Raw genomic sequence first — 17,171 nt, forward strand, 5'->3', positions numbered from 1 at the left:
CTCAAATGCAAAACATCCCAGCTAATGATACGGGCTGTGTTTTGGTTTCCTGATGCCTTTTCATTTCCTTGTTTGGCCGTACCCACTCCCCCTTGAAGGCTCCTTTTCAGTGCTGAGGTGGGAGGCCCAAGGATTCCTGGGACAGGAGCACACTGGTGCCAGCAGAAGATGAGTCCCAAGTGCCCTGAGGGGTCGCGGGCAGGACGTTGGCCCGGGGCACTCGTGCGGGCTTGTTTGCAGCCCCACTGGCAGGAAGGGCCCTGCTGCTCTTGGCCCTGCAATCCTCACCCGGATGCCAAAGGGCTGCTGGGCGGGACAATGTGTCGCGTCCTCTTTCTCCCACCCTCCAAGCTCTCTTGAAGATCACCGCTCATTGCTTCCACAGGTGGGTGGTCAATGATGCTGCTTTTGACTCTTTCTCTCCCTGAGGTGCATTAAGAAGAGTGTTGCCAGCAGGTGGAGGGAGGTTAGATGGCCCTAGTGAGGCCATATCTGGAGAAATGTGTACAGTTCTGGGCTCCCCAGTTCAAGAAAGACAAAGAACGACTGGAGAGAGTCCAGTGGAGGGCTGCAAAGATGATCAAGGGACTTGAGTATCTCTCTTACGAGGAAAGGCTGAGAGAGCTGGGTCTGTTTAGCCTGGAGAAGAGAAGAGAAGACAGAGAGGGGATCTTATTAATGCTTCTAAATACCTGAAGGGTGGATATCTAGAGGAGGGGGCCAGACTCTTCTCAGTAGTGCCCAGGGACAGGACAAGGGGCAACGGGCACAAACTGGAACACAGGAAGTTCCATCTGAATATGAGGAAAAACTTTTTTACTTTGAGGGTGACCGAGCACTGGGACAGGCTGCCTAGAGAGGTTGTGGAGTCTCTTTCTTCTGGAGGTGTTCAGAACCTGCCTGAGCGCAAACCTGTGCAACATGCTCTGAGTGATCCTGCTTTAGCAGGGGGGGTTGGACTAGATTATCTCTAGAGATCCCTCCCAAACCCTACCAACCTGTGAATCTTTGAGGTCCCTTCCAACCCAAACCAGCCTATGATTCTATGATTCTCCGAAAAAAAGAACTTGTAAATGCTATCAATAATAGGGATGGCAAGTACCTTAACAGAGCCCTGGTGAAACTGGATTGTAGAAATGAGGTAGATGCAGCTGTAAAACGGTTTGAATCTGCTGTGTTATGGGTGGGGAAGCAGGGGGTCATGGGACCCTGGCCAGACCAAATTGCTGTGGGGATCTCTGTTTCTCACGGACATCAGCCCACCATCAACAATCTATAAAGTGTGACGTGATGGTCCGAATGACAACATTCCTGCACCTATTTGCAGTGAGCAGGTGTTTTGGGGTTCCAAAGGACTGCAAAGCACAGCTTATGTGGTTACCGGGTGACCATCTAGAGCGCTAGCACTCGGGAAGTTGTGGGTTTGGTTTGTGGGTGTTGAATTATTGATGGAGCCACAGAGATGACTCTGAATAGCCAAGTTCAAATTCAGAGAAATAATATCTAGTATTGTTTGTGGTGTTTCCTCGTGAATTACCTGATTCTAAACACTTTGGGTGACACTATGATTAAACCTTTGGTTCCTGGAAGATCTGCGTGGCTTTGTGATTGTGTCTCGAGGGTCTGTTCACCATACTGCCTACAAACCCTGTGATACTTGGAACCTTTCTGCTGTCCTTCGTCCTGAGGTTAGACCTCGCCTGTTCTTTCCCAGTGGGACCTGACTCCAAGGTCTTGGCGGAGATCTCAAACTAGGAACGTACCATCGGGCAGATGTGGGCAGCTGCCCATGAGAAGGAGGTTTCTACCACAGAAAGTTAGATCACTGAAGACTTTCCTTCAGGTATGGAGGACCAGGATGGGCTGCACAGACACATGTCCTGGCTAAACTTAGTAACCACCCAATTACCCATTAGGAGAAAGTAATTTCCAAGCCTGCAGATCTGATCTGTCACAGTCTCCATCTGGAGCTTTTCCTTGAAACGACCCCTGACATGCTGGGGCCTGTAAGAGCAAGCCACAGGGAGAGTGGCCCTGCTGAAGCAAGAGCCGCCCACCAGGGAGGGCTGACAGGTGCTGATGGATGCAGAACCAGCTCCCAGTGCCACCACCACCAGCCAGAGGGGCCGAGAAGATGGACTCCTCACTCGGGCAGCGATTGGGCTTCCCCAGCCCAAGCGTGGCATGCTCGAAGGCTGAGGAGGGCATTAGTGTGCAGGGATGCAGCAAGACAGGCCCTGAGGGCTGCTGGCCCTGCAGGAGCCGGGGACATCTTCCTCAGCTGCGAGAGACAGTGGCTTGAAAGATGCCCACTGCCTGTGCCTCACCCTCCCCTTCCTCCAGGAATGCCGATGGCTCTCCTTTACGCCTGCAAGATCTCCCCAGAGCGACGCCTTTCTCTCGGGAAGAGAGAAGGACCACACAGAGGCCCAGGCTGGGATGCAGCAAACCTTTAATGAGTTGAAAGAGGGAAAGGAGGTCCTCTGAGTGGGGGCCACACTACAGGGAGCACCAGGGGTAGCTAGGAGTCTTTGCCCCTTGGCCGAGGAAGTGTTTGCACTGGGTGTCTCTCTGCCCGCCTGCCTGCCTGCCTGCCCCTGAGAGGGAGAGAGGCAGCAGGCCCTTCCTCGGATGGTGCTTGGCAGGTGCTCACAGCCCAGGGGAGCAGAAGACAGCACAGAAGAAAGAGAGAGACAAGAGAGTGAGAAACAGGCAAGTTAGGCAAGGGCCATGATTTCAGAGAGCCCAGGCGTGCCTCTTCCTGCCTTTCTTTGCAGCTGGAGGCACGGAGGCTCAGTCTCTCTGAAAGTGATGGCCAGGATCTCCATGCTCAGTCCATTACCGTCCTCTGGGTTCCCGGGGGCCCTTCTGCAGCAGCTTTAGCAGGGGAGGCACGTTCTCCCGCAGTAGCGGCTGGAAATGCCAGAGAGGTCACAGCACCCAGAGTTGATGGGCACTCCCTGACAGCTGAGGATGCTGCCAACGGCAGCGGAGGTGGAGGAGCCCACAACGGTGTTCTGCGGGAAGGAGCTGAGGATGGGGCCGGGCAGGGTCACCACCACGGGGGAGGGCTCAATGACGACGGTGGAGTTCTGGCACTGCCTGACGCAGGGCTCGTTGCAGCTGTTGGCCAGCGGGGTCGGGCCACAGGGCTGGCAGGGCAGGCACTGGCTGTAGCAGGACATGTTGCGGGGATGGAGGTGCACCTGGAGAGAGGGCAGGGAGGAGCATGGGGAGCGCGTGAGGAGCAGCACCGCACCCCACCATGAGGGAGCCGAGGCACGTGCTGGGTGAGGACCCAGAGGCTGTGCAGGGGGGACCCACGCGCCGCTTCGCCTGTCCCCTTGGGCACTGTGCAAAGAGAGCCAGGCCCAGGAAAGCTCTTTCCTAACCAAGAACCCCAGAGTCCCCTCAGCCCAGATCCAGCCCCTCTCCACGCCACACCTTCTCCCCGCTTCCCCTCCCAGGACAGGCACCCCCCAGCCCCGGTGCAGGACAGAGCTTCCAACTCACTTGCTTCCGAAGGAGAAGAAGAGGAGCGAAGCGAATGAGAGAGTGAAGAGCTGGGATGGCTTTTATACTGGTCCTGCCGTGCCCCAGGTCCAGAGGAAGCCTCTGTGGAAGTAATAATTTTCTGAGAAGCTCATCTCAAATGCAAAACATCCCAGCTAATGATACGGGCTGTGTTTTGGTTTCCTGATGCCTTTTCATTTCCTTGTTTGGCCGTACCCACTCCCCCTTGAAGGCTCCTTTTCAGTGCTGAGGTGGGAGGCCCAAGGATTCCTGGGACAGGAGCACACTGGTGCCAGCAGAAGATGAGTCCCAAGTGCCCTGAGGGGTCGCGGGCAGGACGTTGGCCCGGGGCACTCGTGCGGGCTTGTTTGCAGCCCCACTGGCAGGAAGGGCCCTGCTGCTCTTGGCCCTGCAATCCTCACCCGGATGCCAAAGGGCTGCTGGGCGGGACAATGTGTCGCGTCCTCTTTCTCCCACCCTCCAAGCTCTCTTGAAGATCACCGCTCATTGCTTCCACAGGTGGGTGGTCAATGATGCTGCTTTTGACTCTTTCTCTCCCTGAGGTGCATTAAGAAGAGTGTTGCCAGCAGGTGGAGGGAGGTTAGATGGCCCTAGTGAGGCCATATCTGGAGAAATGTGTACAGTTCTGGGCTCCCCAGTTCAAGAAAGACAAAGAACGACTGGAGAGAGTCCAGTGGAGGGCTGCAAAGATGATCAAGGGACTTGAGTATCTCTCTTACGAGGAAAGGCTGAGAGAGCTGGGTCTGTTTAGCCTGGAGAAGAGAAGAGAAGACAGAGAGGGGATCTTATTAATGCTTCTAAATACCTGAAGGGTGGATATCTAGAGGAGGGGGCCAGACTCTTCTCAGTAGTGCCCAGGGACAGGACAAGGGGCAACGGGCACAAACTGGAACACAGGAAGTTCCATCTGAATATGAGGAAAAACTTTTTTACTTTGAGGGTGACCGAGCACTGGGACAGGCTGCCTAGAGAGGTTGTGGAGTCTCTTTCTTCTGGAGGTGTTCAGAACCTGCCTGAGCGCAAACCTGTGCAACATGCTCTGAGTGATCCTGCTTTAGCAGGGGGGGTTGGACTAGATTATCTCTAGAGATCCCTCCCAAACCCTACCAACCTGTGAATCTTTGAGGTCCCTTCCAACCCAAACCAGCCTATGATTCTATGATTCTCCGAAAAAAAGAACTTGTAAATGCTATCAATAATAGGGATGGCAAGTACCTTAACAGAGCCCTGGTGAAACTGGATTGTAGAAATGAGGTAGATGCAGCTGTAAAACGGTTTGAATCTGCTGTGTTATGGGTGGGGAAGCAGGGGGTCATGGGACCCTGGCCAGACCAAATTGCTGTGGGGATCTCTGTTTCTCACGGACATCAGCCCACCATCAACAATCTATAAAGTGTGACGTGATGGTCCGAATGACAACATTCCTGCACCTATTTGCAGTGAGCAGGTGTTTTGGGGTTCCAAAGGACTGCAAAGCACAGCTTATGTGGTTACCGGGTGACCATCTAGAGCGCTAGCACTCGGGAAGTTGTGGGTTTGGTTTGTGGGTGTTGAATTATTGATGGAGCCACAGAGATGACTCTGAATAGCCAAGTTCAAATTCAGAGAAATAATATCTAGTATTGTTTGTGGTGTTTCCTCGTGAATTACCTGATTCTAAACACTTTGGGTGACACTATGATTAAACCTTTGGTTCCTGGAAGATCTGCGTGGCTTTGTGATTGTGTCTCGAGGGTCTGTTCACCATACTGCCTACAAACCCTGTGATACTTGGAACCTTTCTGCTGTCCTTCGTCCTGAGGTTAGACCTCGCCTGTTCTTTCCCAGTGGGACCTGACTCCAAGGTCTTGGCGGAGATCTCAAACTAGGAACGTACCATCGGGCAGATGTGGGCAGCTGCCCATGAGAAGGAGGTTTCTACCACAGAAAGTTAGATCACTGAAGACTTTCCTTCAGGTATGGAGGACCAGGATGGGCTGCACAGACACATGTCCTGGCTAAACTTAGTAACCACCCAATTACCCATTAGGAGAAAGTAATTTCCAAGCCTGCAGATCTGATCTGTCACAGTCTCCATCTGGAGCTTTTCCTTGAAACGACCCCTGACATGCTGGGGCCTGTAAGAGCAAGCCACAGGGAGAGTGGCCCTGCTGAAGCAAGAGCCGCCCACCAGGGAGGGCTGACAGGTGCTGATGGATGCAGAACCAGCTCCCAGTGCCACCACCACCAGCCAGAGGGGCCGAGAAGATGGACTCCTCACTCGGGCAGCGATTGGGCTTCCCCAGCCCAAGCGTGGCATGCTCGAAGGCTGAGGAGGGCATTAGTGTGCAGGGATGCAGCAAGACAGGCCCTGAGGGCTGCTGGCCCTGCAGGAGCCGGGGACATCTTCCTCAGCTGCGAGAGACAGTGGCTTGAAAGATGCCCACTGCCTGTGCCTCACCCTCCCCTTCCTCCAGGAATGCCGATGGCTCTCCTTTACGCCTGCAAGATCTCCCCAGAGCGACGCCTTTCTCTCGGGAAGAGAGAAGGACCACACAGAGGCCCAGGCTGGGATGCAGCAAACCTTTAATGAGTTGAAAGAGGGAAAGGAGGTCCTCTGAGTGGGGGCCACACTACAGGGAGCACCAGGGGTAGCTAGGAGTCTTTGCCCCTTGGCCGAGGAAGTGTTTGCACTGGGTGTCTCTCTGCCCGCCTGCCTGCCTGCCTGCCCCTGAGAGGGAGAGAGGCAGCAGGCCCTTCCTCGGATGGTGCTTGGCAGGTGCTCACAGCCCAGGGGAGCAGAAGACAGCACAGAAGAAAGAGAGAGACAAGAGAGTGAGAAACAGGCAAGTTAGGCAAGGGCCATGATTTCAGAGAGCCCAGGCGTGCCTCTTCCTGCCTTTCTTTGCAGCTGGAGGCACGGAGGCTCAGTCTCTCTGAAAGTGATGGCCAGGATCTCCATGCTCAGTCCATTACCGTCCTCTGGGTTCCCGGGGGCCCTTCTGCAGCAGCTTTAGCAGGGGAGGCACGTTCTCCCGCAGTAGCGGCTGGAAATGCCAGAGAGGTCACAGCACCCAGAGTTGATGGGCACTCCCTGACAGCTGAGGATGCTGCCAACGGCAGCGGAGGTGGAGGAGCCCACAACGGTGTTCTGCGGGAAGGAGCTGAGGATGGGGCCGGGCAGGGTCACCACCACGGGGGAGGGCTCAATGACGACTGGTGGAGTTCTGGCACTGCCTGACGCAGGGCTCGTTGCAGCTGTTGGCCAGCGGGGTCGGGCCACAGGGCTGGCAGGGCAGGCACTGGCTGTAGCAGGACATGTTGCGGGGATGGAGGTGCACCTGGAGAGAGGGCAGGGAGGAGCATGGGGAGCGCGTGAGGAGCAGCACCGCACCCCACCATGAGGGAGCCGAGGCACGTGCTGGGTGAGGACCCAGAGGCTGTGCAGGGGGGACCCACGCGCCGCTTCGCCTGTCCCCTTGGGCACTGTGCAAAGAGAGCCAGGCCCAGGAAAGCTCTTTCCTAACCAAGAACCCCAGAGTCCCCTCAGCCCAGATCCAGCCCCTCTCCACGCCACACCTTCTCCCCGCTTCCCCTCCCAGGACAGGCACCCCCCAGCCCCGGTGCAGGACAGAGCTTCCAACTCACTTGCTTCCGAAGGAGAAGAAGAGGAGCGAAGCGAATGAGAGAGTGAAGAGCTGGGATGGCTTTTATACTGGTCCTGCCGTGCCCCAGGTCCAGAGGAAGCCTCTGTGGAAGTAATAATTTTCTGAGAAGCTCATCTCAAATGCAAAACATCCCAGCTAATGATACGGGCTGTGTTTTGGTTTCCTGATGCCTTTTCATTTCCTTGTTTGGCCGTACCCACTCCCCCTTGAAGGCTCCTTTTCAGTGCTGAGGTGGGAGGCCCAAGGATTCCTGGGACAGGAGCACACTGGTGCCAGCAGAAGATGAGTCCCAAGTGCCCTGAGGGGTCGCGGGCAGGACGTTGGCCCGGGGCACTCGTGCGGGCTTGTTTGCAGCCCCACTGGCAGGAAGGGCCCTGCTGCTCTTGGCCCTGCAATCCTCACCCGGATGCCAAAGGGCTGCTGGGCGGGACAATGTGTCGCGTCCTCTTTCTCCCACCCTCCAAGCTCTCTTGAAGATCACCGCTCATTGCTTCCACAGGTGGGTGGTCAATGATGCTGCTTTTGACTCTTTCTCTCCCTGAGGTGCATTAAGAAGAGTGTTGCCAGCAGGTGGAGGGAGGTTAGATGGCCCTAGTGAGGCCATATCTGGAGAAATGTGTACAGTTCTGGGCTCCCCAGTTCAAGAAAGACAAAGAACGACTGGAGAGAGTCCAGTGGAGGGCTGCAAAGATGATCAAGAGACTTGAGTATCTCTCTTACGAGGAAAGGCTGAGAGAGCTGGGTCTGTTTAGCCTGGAGAAGAGAAGAGAAGACAGAGAGGGGATCTTATTAATGCTTCTAAATACCTGAAGGGTGGATATCTAGAGGAGGGGGCCAGACTCTTCTCAGTAGTGCCCAGGGACAGGACAAGGGGCAACGGGCACAAACTGGAACACAGGAAGTTCCATCTGAATATGAGGAAAAACTTTTTTACTTTGAGGGTGACCGAGCACTGGGACAGGCTGCCTAGAGAGGTTGTGGAGTCTCTTTCTTCTGGAGGTGTTCAGAACCTGCCTGAGCGCAAACCTGTGCAACATGCTCTGAGTGATCCTGCTTTAGCAGGGGGGGTTGGACTAGATTATCTCTAGAGATCCCTCCCAAACCCTACCAACCTGTGAATCTTTGAGGTCCCTTCCAACCCAAACCAGCCTATGATTCTATGATTCTCCGAAAAAAAGAACTTGTAAATGCTATCAATAATAGGGATGGCAAGTACCTTAACAGAGCCCTGGTGAAACTGGATTGTAGAAATGAGGTAGATGCAGCTGTAAAACGGTTTGAATCTGCTGTGTTATGGGTGGGGAAGCAGGGGGTCATGGGACCCTGGCCAGACCAAATTGCTGTGGGGATCTCTGTTTCTCACGGACATCAGCCCACCATCAACAATCTATAAAGTGTGACGTGATGGTCCGAATGACAACATTCCTGCACCTATTTGCAGTGAGCAGGTGTTTTGGGGTTCCAAAGGACTGCAAAGCACAGCTTATGTGGTTACCGGGTGACCATCTAGAGCGCTAGCACTCGGGAAGTTGTGGGTTTGGTTTGTGGGTGTTGAATTATTGATGGAGCCACAGAGATGACTCTGAATAGCCAAGTTCAAATTCAGAGAAATAATATCTAATATTGTTTGTGGTGTTTCCTCGTGAATTACCTGATTCTAAACACTTTGGGTGACACTATGATTAAACCTTTGGTTCCTGGAAGATCTGCGTGGCTTTGTGATTGTGTCTCGAGGGTCTGTTCACCATACTGCCTACAAACCCTGTGATACTTGGAACCTTTCTGCTGTCCTTCGTCCTGAGGTTAGACCTCGCCTGTTCTTTCCCAGTGGGACCTGACTCCAAGGTCTTGGCGGAGATCTCAAACTAGGAACGTACCATCGGGCAGGTGTGGGCAGCTGCCCATGAGAAGGAGGTTTCTACCACAGAAAGTTAGATCACTGAAGACTTTCCTTCAGGTATGGAGGACCAGGATGGGCTGCACAGACACATGTCCTGGCTAAACTTAGTAACCACCCAATTACCCATTAGGAGAAAGTAATTTCCAAGCCTGCAGATCTGATCTGTCACAGTCTCCATCTGGAGCTTTTCCTTGAAACGACCCCTGACATGCTGGGGCCTGTAAGAGCAAGCCATTAGGGAGAGTGGCCCTGCTGAAGCAAGAGCCGCCCACCAGGGAGGGCTGACAGGTGCTGATGGATGCAGAACCAGCTCCCAGTGCCACCACCACCAGCCAGAGGGGCCGAGAAGATGGACTCCTCACTCGGGCAGCGATTGGGCTTCCCAAGCCCAAGCGTGGCATGCTCGAAGGCTGAGGAGGGCATTAGTGTGCAGGGATGCAGCAAGACAGGCCCTGAGGGCTGCTGGCCCTGCAGGAGCCGGGGACATCTTCCTCAGCTGCGAGAGACAGTGGCTTGAAAGATGCCCACTGCCTGTGCCTCACCCTCCCCTTCCTCCAGGAATGCCGATGGCTCTCCTTTACGCCTGCAAGATCTCCCCAGAGCGACGCCTTTCTCTCGGGAAGAGAGAAGGACCACACAGAGGCCCAGGCTGGGATGCAGCAAACCTTTAATGAGTTGAAAGAGGGAAAGGAGGTCCTCTGAGTGGGGGCCACACTACAGGGAGCACCAGGGGTAGCTAGGAGTCTTTGCCCCTTGGCCGAGGAAGTGTTTGCACTGGGTGTCTCTCTGCCCGCCTGCCTGCCTGCCTGCCCCTGAGAGGGAGAGAGGCAGCAGGCCCTTCCTCGGATGGTGCTTGGCAGGTGCTCACAGCCCAGGGGAGCAGAAGACAGCACAGAAGAAAGAGAGAGACAAGAGAGTGAGAAACAGGCAAGTTAGGCAAGGGCCATGATTTCAGAGAGCCCAGGCGTGCCTCTTCCTGCCTTTCTTTGCAGCTGGAGGCACGGAGGCTCAGTCTCTCTGAAAGTGATGGCCAGGATCTCCATGCTCAGTCCATTACCGTCCTCTGGGTTCCCGGGGGCCCTTCTGCAGCAGCTTTAGCAGGGGAGGCACGTTCTCCCGCAGTAGCGGCTGGAAATGCCAGAGAGGTCACAGCACCCAGAGTTGATGGGCACTCCCTGACAGCTGAGGATGCTGCCAACGGCAGCGGAGGTGGAGGAGCCCACAACGGTGTTCTGCGGGAAGGAGCTGAGGATGGGGCCGGGCAGGGTCACCACCACGGGGGAGGGCTCAATGACGACGGTGGAGTTCTGGCACTGCCTGACGCAGGGCTCGTTGCAGCTGTTGGCCAGCGGGGTCGGGCCACAGGGCTGGCAGGGCAGGCACTGGCTGTAGCAGGACATGTTGCGGGGATGGAGGTGCACCTGGAGAGAGGGCAGGGAGGAGCATGGGGAGCGCGTGAGGAGCAGCACCGCACCCCACCATGAGGGAGCCGAGGCACGTGCTGGGTGAGGACCCAGAGGCTGTGCAGGGGGGACCCACGCGCCGCTTCGCCTGTCCCCTTGGGCACTGTGCAAAGAGAGCCAGGCCCAGGAAAGCTCTTTCCTAACCAAGAACCCCAGAGTCCCCTCAGCCCAGATCCAGCCCCTCTCCACGCCACACCTTCTCCCCGCTTCCCCTCCCAGGACAGGCACCCCCCAGCCCCGGTGCAGGACAGAGCTTCCAACTCACTTGCTTCCGAAGGAGAAGAAGAGGAGCGAAGCGAATGAGAGAGTCAAGAGCTGGGATGGCTTTTATACTGGTCCTGCCGTGCCCCAGGTCCAGAGGAAGCCTCTGTGGAAGTAATAATTTTCTGAGAAGCTCATCTCAAATGCAAAACATCCCAGCTAATGATACGGGCTGTGTTTTGGTTTCCTGATGCCTTTTCATTTCCTTGTTTGGCCGTACCCACTCCCCCTTGAAGGCTCCTTTTCAGTGCTGAGGTGGGAGGCCCAAGGATTCCTGGGACAGGAGCACACTGGTGCCAGCAGAAGATGAGTCCCAAGTGCCCTGAGGGGTCGCGGGCAGGACGTTGGCCCGGGGCACTCGTGCGGGCTTGTTTGCAGCCCCACTGGCAGGAAGGGCCCTGCTGCTCTTGGCCCTGCAATCCTCACCCGGATGCCAAAGGGCTGCTGGGCGGGACAATGTGTCGCGTCCTCTTTCTCCCACCCTCCAAGCTCTCTTGAAGATCACCGCTCATTGCTTCCACAGGTGGGTGGTCAATGATGCTGCTTTTGACTCTTTCTCTCCCTGAGGTGCATTAAGAAGAGTGTTGCCAGCAGGTGGAGGGAGGTTAGATGGCCCTAGTGAGGCCATATCTGGAGAAATGTGTACAGTTCTGGGCTCCCCAGTTCAAGAAAGACAAAGAACGACTGGAGAGAGTCCAGTGGAGGGCTGCAAAGATGATCAAGAGACTTGAGTATCTCTCTTACGAGGAAAGGCTGAGAGAGCTGGGTCTGTTTAGCCTGGAGAAGAGAAGAGAAGACAGAGAGGGGATCTTATTAATGCTTCTAAATACCTGAAGGGTGGATATCTAGAGGAGGGGGCCAGACTCTTCTCAGTAGTGCCCAGGGACAGGACAAGGGGCAACGGGCACAAACTGGAACACAGGAAGTTCCATCTGAATATGAGGAAAAACTTTTTTACTTTGAGGGTGACCGAGCACTGGGACAGGCTGCCTAGAGAGGTTGTGGAGTCTCTTTCTTCTGGAGGTGTTCAGAACCTGCCTGAGCGCAAACCTGTGCAACATGCTCTGAGTGATCCTGCTTTAGCAGGGGGGGTTGGACTAGATTATCTCTAGAGATCCCTCCCAAACCCTACCAACCTGTGAATCTTTGAGGTCCCTTCCAACCCAAACCAGCCTATGATTCTATGATTCTCCGAAAAAAAGAACTTGTAAATGCTATCAATAATAGGGATGGCAAGTACCTTAACAGAGCCCTGGTGAAACTGGATTGTAGAAATGAGGTAGATGCAGCTGTTAAAACGGTTTGAATCTGCTGTGTTATGGGTGGGGAAGCAGGGGGTCATGGGACCCTGGCCAGACCAAATTGCTGTGGGGATCTCTGTTTCTCACGGACATCAGCCCACCATCAACAATCTATAAAGTGTGACGTGATGGTCCGAATGACAACATTCCTGCACCTATTTGCAGTGAGCAGGTGTTTTGGGGTTCCAAAGGACTGCAAAGCACAGCTTATGATGGTTACCGGGTGACCATCTAGAGCGCTAGCACTCGGGAAGTTGTGGGTTTGGTTTGTGGGTGTTGAATTATTGATGGAGCCACAGAGATGACTCTGAATAGCCAAGTTCAAATTCAGAGAAATAATATCTAGTATTGTTTGTGGTGTTTCCTCAGTGAATTACCTGATTCTAAACACTTTGGGTGACACTATGATTAAACCTTTGGTTCCTGGAAGATCTGCGTGGCTTTGTGATTGTGTCTCGAGGGTCCTGTTCACCATACTGCCTACAAACCCTGTGATACTTGGAACCTTTCTGCTGTCCTTCGTCCTGAGGTTAGACCTCGCCTGTTCTTTCCCAGTGGGACCTGACTCCAAGGTCTTGGCGGAGATCTCAAACTAGGAACGTACCATCGGGCAGATGTGGGCAGCTGCCCATGAGAAGGAGGTTTCTACCACAGAAAGTTAGATCACTGAAGACTTTCCTTCAGGTATGGAGGACCAGGATGGGCTGCACAGACACATGTCCTGGCTAAACTTAGTAACCACCCAATTACCCATTAGGAGAAAGTAATTTCCAAGCCTGCAGATCTGATCTGTCACAGTCTCCATCTGGAGCTTTTCCTTGAAACGACCCCTGACATGCTGGGGCCTGTAAGAGCAAGCCACAGGGAGAGTGGCCCTGCTGAAGCAAGAGCCGCCCACCAGGGAGGGCTGACAGGTGCTGATGGATGCAGAACCAGCTCCCAGTGCCACCACCACCAGTCAGAGGGGCCGAGAAGATGGACTCCTCACTCGGGCAGCGATTGGGCTTCCCAAGCCCAAGCGTGGCATGCTCGAAGGCTGAGGAGGGCATTAGTGTGCAGGGATGCAGCAAGACAGGCCCTGAGGGCTGCTGGCCCTGCAGGAGCCGGGGACATCTTCCTCAGCTGCGAGAGACAGTGGCTTGAAAGATGCCCACTGCCTGTGCCTCACCCTCCCCTTCCTCCAGGAATGCCGATGGCTCTCCTTTACGCCTGCAAGATCTCCCCAGAGCGACGCCTTTCTCTCGGGAAGAGAGAAGGACCACACAGAGGCCCAGGCTGGGATGCAGCAAACCTTTAATGAGTTGAAAGAGGAAAGGAGGTCCTCTGAGTGGGGGCCACACTACAGGAGCACCAGGGGTAGCTAGGAGTCTTTGCCCCTTGGCCGAGGAAGTGTTTGCACTGGGTGTCTCTCTGCCCGCCTGCCTGCCTGCCTGCCCCTGAGAGGGAGAGAGGCAGCAGGCCCTTCCTCGGATAGGTGCTTGGCAGGTGCTCACAGCCCAGGGGAGCAGAAGACAGCACAGAAGAAAGAGAGAGACAAGAGAGTGAGAAACAGGCAAGTTAGGCAAGGGCCATGATTTCAGAGAGCCAGGCGTGCCTCTTCCTGCCTTTCTTTGCAGCTGGAGGCACGGAGGCTCAGTCTCTCTGAAAGTGATGGCCAGGATCTCCATGCTCAGTCCATTACCGTCCTCTGGGTTCCCGGGGGCCCACTCTGCAGCAGCTTTAGCAGGGGAGGCACGTTCTCCCGCAGTAGCGGCTGGAAATGCCAGAGAGGTCACAGCACCCAGAGTGATGGGCACTCCCTGACAGCTGAGGATGCTGCCAACGGCAGCGGGAGGTGGAGGAGCCCACAACGGTGTTCTGCGGGAAGGAGCTGAGGATGGGGCCGGGCAGGGTCACCACCACGGGGGAGGGCTCAATGGACGACGGTGGAGTTCTGGCACTGCCTGACGCAGGGCTCGTTGCAGCTGTTGGCCAGCGGGGTCGGGCCACAGGGCTGGCAGGGCAGGCACTGGCTGTAGCAGGACATGTTGCGGGGATGGAGGTGCACCTGGAGAGAGGGCAGGGAGGAGCATGGGGAGCGCGTGAGGAGCAGCACCGCACCCACCATGAGGGAGCCGAGGCACGTGCTGGGTGAGGACCCAGAGGCTGTTGCAGGGGGGACCCACGCGCCGCTTCGCCTGTCCCCTTGGGCACTGTGCAAAGAGAGCCAGGCCCAGGAAAGCTCTTTCCTAACCAAGAACCCCCAGAGTCCCCTCAGCCCAGATCCAGCCCCTCTCCACGCCACACCTTCTCCCCGCTTCCCCTCCCAGGACAGGCACCCCCCAGCCCCGGTGCAGGACAGAGCTTCCAACTCACTTGCTTCCGAAGGAGAAGAAGAGGAGCGAAGCGAATGAGAGAGTCAGAGAGCTGGGATGGCTTTTATACTGGTCCTGCCGTGCCCCAGGTCCAGAGGAAGCCTCTGTGGAAGTAATAATTTTCTGAGAAGCTCATCTCAAATGCAAAACATCCCAGCTAATGATACGGGCTGTGTTTTGGTTTCCTGATGCCTTTTCATTTCCTTGTTTGGCCGTACCCCACTCCCCCTTGAAGGCTCCTTTTCAGTGCTGAGGTGGTGAGGCCCAAGGATTCCTGGGACAGGAGCACACTGGTGCCAGCAGAAGATGAGTCCAAGTGCACTGAGGGGTCGCGGGCAGGACGTTGGCCCGGGGCACTCGTGTCGGGCTTGTTGCAGCCCCACTGGCAGGAAGGGCCCTGCTGCTCTTTGGCCCTGCAATCCTCACCCGGATGCCAAAGGGCTGCTGGGCGGGACAATGCTGTCGCGTCCTCTTTCTCCCACCCGCCAAGCTCTCTTGAAGATCACCCGCTCCATTGCTTCCACAGGGTGGGTGGTCAATGATGCTGCTTTTGACTCTTTCTCTCCCTGAGGTGCATTAAGAAGAGTGTTGCCAGCAGGTGGAGGGAGGTTAGATGGCCCTAGTGAGGCCATATCTGGAGAAATGTTGTACAGTTCTGGGCTCCCCAGTTCAAGAAAGACAAAGAACGACTGGAGAGAGTCCAGTGGAGGGCTGCAAAGATGATCAAGAGACTTGAGTATCTCTCTTACGAGGAAAGGCTGAGAGAGCTGGGTCTGTTTAGCCTGGAGAAGAGAAGAGAAGACAGAGAGGGGATCTTATTAATGCTTCTAAATACCTGAAGGGTGGATATCTAGAGGAGGGGGCCAGACTCTTCTCAGTAGTGCCCAGGGACAGGACAAGGGCAACGGGCACAAACTGGAACACAGGAAGTTCCATCTGAAATATGAGGAAAAACTTTTTTACTTTGAGGGTGACCGAGCACTGGGACAGGCTGCCTAGAGAGGTTGTGGAGTCTCTTTCTTCTGGAGGTGTTCAGAACCTGCCTGAGCGCAAACCTGTGCAACATGCTCTGAGTGATCCTGCTTTAGCAGGGGGGGTTGGACTAGATTATCTCTAGAGATCCTCCCAAACCCTACCACTCTGTGAATCCTTTGAGGTCCCTTCCAACCCAAACCAGCCTATGATTCTATGATTCTCCGAAAAAAAGAACTTGTAAATGCTATCAATAATAGGGATGGCAAGTACCTTAACAGAGCCCTGGTGAAACTGGATTGTAGAAATGAGGTAGATGCAGCTGTAAAACGGTTTGAATCTGCTGTGTTATGGGTGGGGAAGCAGGGGGGTCATGGGACCCTGGCCAGACCAAATTGCTGTGGGGATCTCTGTTTCTCACGGACATCAGCCCACCATCAACAATCTATAAAGTGTGACGTGATGGTCCGAATGACAACATTCCTGCACCTATTTGCAGTGAGCAGGTGTTTTGGGGTTCCAAAGGACTGCAAAGCACAGCTTATGTGGTTACCGGGTGACCATCTAGAGCGCTAGCACTCGGAAGTTGTGGGTTTGGTTTGTGGGTGTTGAATTATTGATGGAGCCACAGAGATGACTCTGAATAGCCAAGTTCAAATTCAGAGAAATAATATCTAGTATTGTTTGTGGTGTTTTCCTCAGTGAATTACCTGATTCTAAACACTTTGGGTGACACTATGATTAAACCTTTGGTTCCTGGAAGATCTGCGTGGCTTTGTGATTGTGTCTCGAGGGTCTGTTCACCACTACTGCCTACAAACCCTGTGATACTTGGAACCTATTCTGCTGTCCTTCGTCCTGAGGTTAGACCTCGCCTGTTCTTTCCCAGTGGGACCTGACTCCAAGGTCTTGGCGGAGATCTCAACTAGGAACGTACCATCGGGCAGATGTGGGCAGCTGCCCATGAGAAGGAGGTTTCTACCACAGAAAGTTAGATCACTGAAGACTTTCCTTCAGGTATGGAGGACCAGGATGGGCTGCACAGACACATGTCCTGGCTAAACTTAGTAACCACCCAATTACCCATTAGGAGAAAGTAATTTCCAAGCCTGCAGATCTGATCTGTCACAGTCTCCATCTGGAGCTTTTTCCTTGAAACGACCCCTGACATGCTGGGGCCTGTAAGAGCAAGCCACAGGGAGAGTGGCCCTGCTGAAGCAAGAGCCGCCCACCAGGGAGGGCTGACAGGTGCTGATGGATGCAGAACCAGCTCCCAGTGCCACCACCACCAGCCAGAGGGGCCGAGAAGATGGACTCCTCACTCGGGCAGCGATTGGGCTTCCCAAGCCCAAGCGTGGCAATGCTCGAAGGCTGAGGAGGGCATTAGTGTGCAGGGATGCAGCAAGACAGGCCCTGAGGGCTGCTGGCCCTGCAGGAGCCGGGGACATCTTCCTCAGCTGCGAGAGACAGTGGCTTGAAAGATGCCCACTGCCTGTGCCTCACCCTCCCCTTCCTCCAGGAATGCCGATGGCTCTCCTTTACGCCTGCAAGATCTCCCCAGAGCGACGCCTTTCTCTCGGGAAGAGAGAAGGACCACACAGAGGCCCAGGCTGGGATGCAGCAAACCTTTAATGAGTTGAAAGAGGGAAAGGAGGTCCTCTGAGTGGGGGCCACACTACAGGGAGCACCAGGGGTAGCTAGGAGTCTTTGCCCCTTGGCCGAGGAAGTGTTTTGCACTG

At 55.0% G+C, this 17,171-nt stretch overlaps 3 pseudogenes; all 3 read right to left on the bottom strand.

Annotated features, from left to right (window-relative positions):
• Positions 1-2,879: 2,879 nt before the first annotated feature.
• LOC142599761 (feather keratin Cos2-3-like) lies at positions 2,880-3,647 on the bottom strand (annotated as a pseudogene).
• A 2,879-nt stretch (positions 3,648-6,526) lies between these two features.
• On the bottom strand, positions 6,527-6,833 carry LOC142599763 (feather keratin Cos1-1/Cos1-3/Cos2-1-like; annotated as a pseudogene).
• A 3,342-nt stretch (positions 6,834-10,175) lies between these two features.
• On the bottom strand, positions 10,176-10,943 carry LOC142599762 (feather keratin Cos2-3-like; annotated as a pseudogene).
• Between the last annotated feature and the right edge of the window lie 6,228 nt (positions 10,944-17,171).

Source organism: Balearica regulorum, unplaced genomic scaffold (assembly GCF_011004875.1).
Source record: "Balearica regulorum gibbericeps isolate bBalReg1 unplaced genomic scaffold, bBalReg1.pri scaffold_119_arrow_ctg1, whole genome shotgun sequence".
Lineage (NCBI taxonomy): Eukaryota > Metazoa > Chordata > Aves > Gruiformes > Gruidae > Balearica > Balearica regulorum.